Source organism: Cinclus cinclus, chromosome Z (genome assembly GCF_963662255.1).
Source record: "Cinclus cinclus chromosome Z, bCinCin1.1, whole genome shotgun sequence".
NCBI lineage: Eukaryota > Metazoa > Chordata > Aves > Passeriformes > Cinclidae > Cinclus > Cinclus cinclus.
In genome coordinates, this window is record NC_085084.1 from 4,198,666 (window position 1) to 4,205,844 (window position 7,179).

The 7,179-nt window shown below is 60.9% G+C and overlaps 1 pseudogene; it reads left to right on the forward strand.

Moving 5' to 3' along the window:
• Positions 1 to 4,310, forward strand: LOC134056864 (M-phase inducer phosphatase 2-like; annotated as a pseudogene).
• The last annotated feature ends 2,869 nt before the right edge of the window (positions 4,311 to 7,179 follow it).

Below are 7,179 nucleotides of genomic sequence, written 5' to 3' on the forward strand. Positions count from 1 at the left end.
ATGTCACTGCGCGGTGGCCGCGGGCTGGCGGCCATCTCCCCTCTGCCCTCCCCGGGCACAGCCGCGCTCACGCCGCTGTCACTGGATAGGGCTGACCCGGCGGTCCCGGACAGGTGACGGGGGTGGCCGGGGTGCCTTTGTCCGGGGCTCGTGCCAAAGGACGCTTTTTGGGATCCCTCCTTCAGCTCCTGCCCCCGCCTCGCCGGGCCAAGAAGGGGCACCCGGGCCACGGACACTGCCCCGTGTCACCGACACTTGTCCGCCCGCAGGTACCAGGACACCCCTCAGAGGGGACGCGGGGCGCTGCCCCTCCCGCGGCTGTGGCACACGCTGTCCCCGGAGCCGCTGGCCTCGGACTGCCCCGGGGACTCGGTGTCCTCGCAGCCCACGGATCCAGGTGAGGGACTGCGGCTGCTCTGCCCCACAGCCGTCCCCAACCGCTGCTGGCTCTGGGGTCGTGCCGAAGGTGTGGGAGGGGGGTCCGAGGGGCTCGAGGCTTTTTGGGGAGTGATGGGCAGGAGCCCGTGCCTGTGGTCCCTGGGGCTCAGCCAGGAGCCGCTCCGCTGGGGACCCTGCTCGGGGTGACGCGCAGCATTCCATGCGGGACCGCTGCTCCCGACGGCGCTGCCACCCGCCTGCTGGGGGCCTCCCTGCCCGGACCCATCCTGCCCGCTGTCCTGGGCTGCGGCCAGCTCCCCGATCCCCACACCGCGGCTATCCCTGTCCCTTGTTCCCGCAGCACTGGCACCGGACTCCCCCACACAGCAGAGCTCCGCAGCCGTGAGGGAAAAGTGAGTGGCCCCATCCCCGTGTCCCCCCGGGGACACCTCCTGACCCTGGCCCTGGCCCTGGCCCTGGCCCTGGCCCTGCCTCTCCCGAGCAGCAGGGCTCGGTCTAAGCCCAGCTGTGTCCCCCAGTCTGTGTCTGGGAGGTGACAACCTGGGCTGCTTGGGCAGGGATGCGGATGCCATCCCCCCATAAAGCTCATCTCTGCTCTCCCCACAGCTTCCAGAAAATGATGCCGAACTCTGGGAGACGTCTCAAAGAGTAAGTGGAGGGGCTGTGTCCTTGCGGCAGGACACGAATGCTAGGCTGTCCCCGTGCTCAGGCTGTCCCTGTCCCAGACCCAAGAGCCAGGCTGTCCCCGTGCCCCTCCTGGGGTCCTACTTAGGACATTGGTGTTCGTTCAGTACCTGCCCCAGGTTCCTTTGGGGAGCTGTGGCTGCCCCGGGGAGCTGTTACCCCACCCTGAGGACGTAGGGGACAGAGGTGACAGTGGCAGAGGGGTGGGACACAGCGCTTTCATTCCACCCTTTCCTTTCCTTTCCCTCCTCTTGCAGCAGGAAGCTCCTTGGCCAGAGGATGCACTCCTTGCCGGTAGGTGCTGGAGGCTGTGCAGGATCCTGCCGAGTCCCCGGACGAGCAGGGACGAGGAAGATGGAGCCAGCAGCGGGGGCAGGGATCCCGCACCTGTGCAGCACCTCTCACCCCCTGGCTGTCCCACAGAAGTGTCAGCTGGAAGCCAGACCGGTCCTGAAGGACATCTCCCAGCTCCAGGTGCGCAGGGACAGAGTGCAGCAGCGCCAGACGGAGCCCGAGGATGAGGGGGCAGCGGGGCCTGGGGGTCAGGGAGGGGGCAGAGGGGTGCTGATCCCGTGTCTTCCCCCGCTGCAGGAGGGCTTTGGCCCCAAAAAGCTGCAGAGGCCAGGCCAGCGGGACCGGCTGCCCGCCGGCCATGGGGCTGCCAGGAGCAACCTTCTTGCCAAGAGCCCTTCCCGCACACCAGAACTGCTGGTGAGAGACTGGAGGGCTCGGGAGGGCACCAAGAATGGCTGATCCTGCGGCTGGACGCGTTGGAGCTGCTGCCACAACCTCCCCATGGGTGGGGGCCTGCGGATGTGGGAGATGGGCGGGCTGGGAGGTCATTGGGACACCCTGACTGCAAGCCTGGAATGCACTGGGAGGTGGATGGAGCTTGGGTACGGGATCCATCCCTGCCTGGGGGTGGAAAGCAGCTGACAGGACTTGTCCCCTTCACCATCTCCTCTGCTTCTCCCCCAAGTCCCCCCAGCTGGTGCTCTGGCAGAGCGATGCCACCATGTGCCAGGGGATGGAGAACGGGCTGACCACGCCAGTGATGAAGAAGGAGGAGGCAAAGCTGGTATGTGGCAGCCTTTGGCATAGGATGGAGCCCCACAGTCCCCTCTCGGGGTCTCCAAAGGGGCCCAAGGTCCCTGAGGTGGGGGCTGGTTGGTGAGCAGCACCAGCCCTGCTGCTGGGGGCTCCCAACACCCCAGGCAGCAGCACGGGCTCTCCCCACAGCGTGCGGGGAAGCGCAGCCAGTGCCGGCAGCTCTTCCGCTCGTCCTGGCTGCCCGGCAGCGTCCCCAGGCCCGTCCTGAAGCGGGGACAGCCCTCGCACAGGGGCACCCCTGTCAAGGCTAAGAAGCAGAAGAGGGTGTCTGGCAGTCCTGACCAGGAGGCGTCGGTGCAGTTGGTGGGTGATGGGGAAGGGGAGGAGTGGGACCAGCCTGTCCAGCAGCACTGGGCCACGTCCCTGCTGTTCCAGAGCCTCTGATGTCATCTGGGGCTGTGTGTGTCTCCACAGGGCGTGGGGCTGGAGCCTTCCAGATCCGCCCAGATTGTGGAGATGGAGAAAGTGCTGGCCAGCGATGAGCAGGAGCTCATTGGGGACTTCTCCATGGTAGAGCCACGAGGATGGGGCAGGGCTGCATTATTGGGAACAGGGACCATCACTGGAGCCCTGCAAGAGCCCAAAGCCAGCTGGTGGCCCTTGGCTGGGGACACAGGGCTGTGACTGCCCAGCATGCAGTCCCTGCACTGGATAAAGAGCCCCATCACTGCTCCTCTGGGTCCATGCCAATGCCACGGCCACATGTATCTGCCCTTTCCCCTCCTGTGGGTGCAGAACTGACCACTGGGAGCTCCTGGGCTGGGGGGACAGGTGCCACCCCCAGGACGTGTCCCTAGGACAGGGATGACCCCGCATCCTCTCTCCTCCAGCCTCACCTCCTGCCGACGGTGGAAGGGAAGGACCCAAGCCTGAAGTACATCTCCCCTGGCACGGTAAGGGGACAGTGACCCTTTGCCAGGCCCCCCAAGGGGCTGCCTGCCTATTCCACCCCCCACCTGCCCCCGTGTGTCCCCCCTTGGTGACTTGTTCCCCCCGCAGCTGGTGGCAGTGCTGACGGGGCACTTCAGCAGCTTCCTCGAGAGCAGCATCGTGGTGGACTGCCGGTACCCCTACGAATACGAGGGGGGCCACATCACGGTCAGAACTCCACGCTCCCCCCGCCCTCTGTGCTCCTGGGACTGGGAGGAACGGGAGGAACCGCCACGAGGGGTTGAGCATAACGCCAGCAAGGGGTTCAGGATCGCCCGGGATTTGTTGAGTACCCTCTGAGAGATGAAGCAAAGATATAGAGCTCCCAGAGAGGAGTAAAGCAGCCTCACCAGAGGTACTCTGAGCCTCCAGAGAGCTTGAGCAGCCCCTCAGGAAGGGTACAGAGCTGCCCAGAGGGACAGAGCAGCCCCAAGGGGAGTGTCAAGACACTCCCTAAAAGGTTGATTCCCAGCTGGAAAGAGGAGTATGACAGTGGGGGAGGCTGTGGGGCAGCGTCCGTGGGTCCCTGCAGAAAATGAAATGGGAGGCAGAGTGGAGAAAGGTGCCTCGTGTGTCCGTCCCCAGGGTGCTGTCAACCTGCCGCTGCAGCGGGATGTGGAGGAATTCCTGCTGGAGCAGCCCAGTGTGGCGCTGGACAGCAGCAAGAGGGTGATCGTCATCTTCCACTGCGAGTTCTCTGTTGAAAGGGGCCCCAAAATGTGAGCGATGCCTCGGTGGGGGGAGGGCACTTTGGGGTCTGCCCGTCCCCCAGGCACGCCTGGATCCCCGCACGGGGCTGATCCCGTGGCCTTTCCCTGAGTCACAGGTGCAAGTTCCTGCGCGAGAGGGATCGGTCCTGCCACGAGTACCCGCAGCTGCAGTACCCTGAGCTCTACGTCTTGAACGGGGGGTACCGCGAGTTCTTCTTCCAGTTCCCGGTGAGTCCCCTCCCGGTGTCCCCTCGCTGGCAGGAGCTGAGGGGGGCGCACGGCAGTGGGGAGGGGCAGTTCTGGCTCTGAGCCCCTTCCCTGCAATGGGGCTGACGGAGCCGTGCGATGCAGAGCCACTGCGAGCCCCGGGACTATCGGCCCATGGCGCACCCGGCGTTCAAGGAGGAGCTGCGCAAATTCCGCGGGCAGAGCCGGCGCGGCCGGCGGGAGCTCTTGGTCCGCGGGCGGGACCTGTGACCATCCATCCATCCATCCATCCATCCATCCATCCATCCATGCATCCCACCGGGGAACAACTGTAGGAAGAGTTCCCTTGGCCAGGGATGCGCCTCGGCTTGCTCTTGTTTGTTAGGATGTGTTTGGGAAGGTATTTAGAGTTAAGATTGGTTTTGCATTTGTTTATTGTTACAAATGGTTTTGTTTTGTTTTTTGCTATAAGTATTTTTTATTTATGGTCTTCCATATTTTTGTTTACTGTAAACACTTTATTGTTATTAATATTTTTGTGTTTGTCTGTTGCTAGGATGGTTTGTTAATTACAATGTCTGTTAATAAACTCCTATTGTAGGAGAACAAACCTGGCTCCTGAGCTGTCCCTGCCCACACCAGGGCTCTGCAATAGGAACGGAGGGGTGGGGGGACGGGCAGGCTGGGATGGAGGACTCTGGGGCTCTGGGGACAGGGACAGCTGCTGGCAGAGGACAGGGATAGGGTTTCCCTGGGCTGTGGTGGCTTCCCCACAGACAAGGTGGGTGGGGAAGGGGCAAGTGTTGGCCCCTTGGCTGCTGCTCCTGCAGGGTGGGGCGGCAGCAGTATGGCCCTGGACCTGCATGGGACCCTCTTTCCTGGACATGCTGGGCTTGGCAGGACCCCTGGGAAACTTGGGGCTGCTGTGGGACCCCCGCAGCCAGGACACTCTCTTTTCTCAGGAGGTCTCCTGAATTTGCAGCATTCCCCTCTGAGCTGGGACACTCGTTCCTCCCAGCAGGACTCCCAGAAAGTGTGGCAGCCCCCATTTGGGGGTTAGGGTTCATCAAGACACTCAGGAGCATTAATCCCTCATGTTCTGAGACCCTCCTGTAGTGATTAAGCCCCCATGTCCATGGGATCCCCAAGGTATTGACGCCCCTTGTGAGTGTGGCTGTGCTCATCAGGACCCCCAGGCCAGTAACACCTCATCCCTCTGCCTGGGACCCCCAAAGCCATGTCACCCTCATGAGAGGGGGGCGCTTCTGGTCTTTGCAGGACCCCCAGGGCTGTGGCAATAATTTTCTGGGGGACAGAGCTCTGTGGGATCCCCATGGCTGTGGGGTCTGGAAGGGGTGGGTGTCCTTAACACAAGGGTCCCCCATTCTGACCCTGGCAAGTGGCCACCCAGTGCCAAGTGCTTCAGTCATCCTTCCATCCTCCCCTCCACCTTCCCACATTCCTGATCCGCTCCCTACAGGGGCTTTTCTATGCGCCCCCTTCCCCAGCCAGGTGACAGCGGCCTGGATATTTGTGTTGGGCCTTGCCTTTGCTTTGGTTTGGCCCTGCGAGAGAACCCAAAAAATATCCCCCAAATCCTCCTGGCTCCCCATTTGTGCCTCCTGGTCCCCACACCCGTGTCCTGCTCCCTCCCAAGCTGCCCATCAATAATCCTATTTTCAAGCTCTTGGAAGGGGCATCTGCACACACACATGGGCCAAGAGGTGTGCCCTCAATTAAAGAAAAGGTTGTGGAGGTCAGCAATAAAGGGGCTGTGGCATACAAGGAAGGCCACTTAACCTGCCCCAAAACTGAGCAGATAAAGCAGAAAACAGCAATGCAAATCGCCACTCAGAAGAGCAGAAGAAATGACTACACAAAATGGCTAAACTGAGAATCTTTGCTAAAATCATCTGCAACTTCATTCTGTGTCAAATCCCCTTTCAGCTCTTCAAATGTTTTAAGGCAGCAGTTGACAAGACTTGAACAGCATAAAATGTCACTAGAGTGGCACAGAGCTTTCTCAGAATTCCTGTTCTATATATAAATGTGTGTGTATCTATATATATACACACATAAAAATACATAGAATTTGCTGTTAGCAGGAGGAACTGGTGCTTTTTGCAGGGCTGTGTCAGAGCTGCTGGCTCTCAGCAGTGGAACAGCGCTTTCCAAACACCCGTGAAGTTTGGACTCCAAACACCCGTGGGGCTGGGCTCCTTCGGCACGTTTGATCTCCAAGTGGGAGAAAAGCGAGATTAGTTCCAGACTGTGATTTCCGCACCCCCCCCCCCACCCAGGTCTCTACTTAGCTCTCTTAAAATTCCAACACTTCTGGCGCATCCATGAGGAAACTGAGGCAGGCTGGAAGCACAGGGGAAATAAACACTAGGGACTCAAGGGCGTGCTTGCAAGAGCAAAGGAATCAAGCAGCTTTAAGCACAATTAACTGATTTTGGTTACGTTTAATACAGAAATAAGAGTTTTCTGGCTGGTACACAGAGCAGGCCATTCAGAGCCGCCTTTAAAAAAAGAAAGTCCGCTATTAAGAAGGTCCAAGATTTCAAGCTTGCGTTCTTGTGGCTGCATGTGGCAGTCGGGGTTGTGAGGGTGGCATTAGGGCACAAGTTTGTCGCGCTGCAGGAGACACGGGAGGGACCGAGTGTCCCCTGCACTGACAGGGCGCGGCCCCGCCCGTCGTGAGGGCAGCGCTGGCCACGCCCTTTTTCTGCTGGACACGCCCCCTTTCGCCTCTGAAACCGCCCCCTCGTCTGCGGCTCCGCCCCCAAGCGCCTCGCGCGCCTCTCTTTGGCCCTCGCACCCACTGCGACCTCCCATTGGCTGGGGGAGTCGCCTCGTGCGCGCCGCGGCCTCCCATTGGCTGCGGCTGCCGCTGGTGTTGTTATTCCTGTTACTGCTCTAAGCGGGAGCGGCGCGGGTGGCACCTGTCACCTCTGCTCGCCTCCTGTCGCCTCCGGCCACCTTTTATCACTTTTTGTCACCTTTTATCGCCTCTTATCGCCTTTTATCAACTCCCGCCTCTCACTGCCATCTCTTTGCACCTCTTACTTCTTGCCGTCTCTTGTCCCCCGTCCCCGGTTACTTGCCGGAGCTCGCTCTCTCGGTCCCTGCCCGGGCC